The sequence below is a fragment of the Lonchura striata genome, chromosome 7, assembly GCF_050655825.1.
Source record: "Lonchura striata isolate lonStrDom1 chromosome 7, ASM5065582v1, whole genome shotgun sequence".
Lineage (NCBI taxonomy): Eukaryota > Metazoa > Chordata > Aves > Passeriformes > Estrildidae > Lonchura > Lonchura striata.
Window position 1 is genome coordinate 20,079,865 of NC_140709.1, and position 1,425 is coordinate 20,081,289.

Consider the following 1,425-nt stretch of genomic DNA (forward strand, 5'->3'; position numbering starts at 1 on the left):
TGAATCAAGAAAAAACACAACTTGATAAACATTTGTAATGACAGGACATGTAAAACAAATGTGTTTGTATGTATGTCAAATACCACCAAGATTACTTCAGATACTCTTGAATCTGAAGTAATGAGAAATTAATGGACAGTTACCATGGTACGTGTTGTTAACAATATTTTAATGTTTATTATTCTGAATTAATTTCCCACACCATATTCTTAGGGTCAACTTACAGAATTAATAACCAAGTGGCTGTCTTCTTTTCTACTGAACAATCTTCTATAAACTGTCATGTTTTAGAAAACATTGAGAGGAATATGTTTAGCTTCATTAGTTATCATTCCTTTGCCAAAATTCAGGTGTCAAAAGTGTGTGGTTGAGGGATATTAAGTAGAAGATGTCTTTAGTGTTCCAGATGGAGTGACAGCAAGGCAAGAAATAAACAATGGACCTGATCCAGAAGTCCTTAGTAAAAAATCTTTGAGACAAAAGTGCATCCCGTTTACTGCTGATGTAGGACTGAAATATTTCTTCAGGAAATACAGTGTTTCTGTAATTTTGAAATGTGTTTGTGCAAGTATTTCTTACTTTTTAAAAGGTTTCATGGCACACAGTGAGTGGCAATCTGGTTCCTTTCTTTGCTATTAAGTTACATTAAGAATGTAGAGTTAGAGAATTTCAGATTGCTTTAAAAGAGGGTTTGTTTCACTAAATAGTCTTTCAATTCTGTGTGTGGATCAAAACTACTTAAAATGGAGAGTAGTGGAAAGTGCTTTTGTTGGTAGCAGTACAGGAAAAACAACAGTATGCCAGAGTAGGAGAGGTCTCTTACAGGATAGAATAATTCCCACATGGCGATGGCCTTTCTTGCTGAGTGAGTGCCAAGAGGAAGTGTTAGTGTGAGCTGAAGCAATGCCTTGGATGATTTCTGGGGCAAGTTTAGCCTAAGAGCAAGAGACCCCTTCATCTTAGAGCAGATGTAACTAGCAGAAAGTGGCCTGATAATGGCAGATGTGGTGATTTCTAAGCTGGACCCTTATGGAAAGATTTTTCTCCAGTTTGAAGACATGCTGAATTTGCCAAGCATCTTTGTTGTGTGGTCTAGCAGACTATTTTGGGTTCTTATTGCTTCCACAAAACTCAGCTTGTACTGAAATACTAGAAGTTTTGCCACTCACTGAAGTATGAGCCTGCAAATAATTTGGGTTTGAAGCAAAATACAGTAGCCCAGCAATGTCAGTACCATTTCAAAGGGGTGGCGGTATCTGATTCACAAAACCAAACTAACAAAAACCAAAACAGCAAACAAACAAACAAACAAAACAAAACAAAAAACCCACCACATTGGTGTTGTGTTGCAGCCTATGCACCTTGTATATATGTGTAATGACTGCATTAAAGCTCGAAAGTGCACAGCTTAAAATACATAGTCAA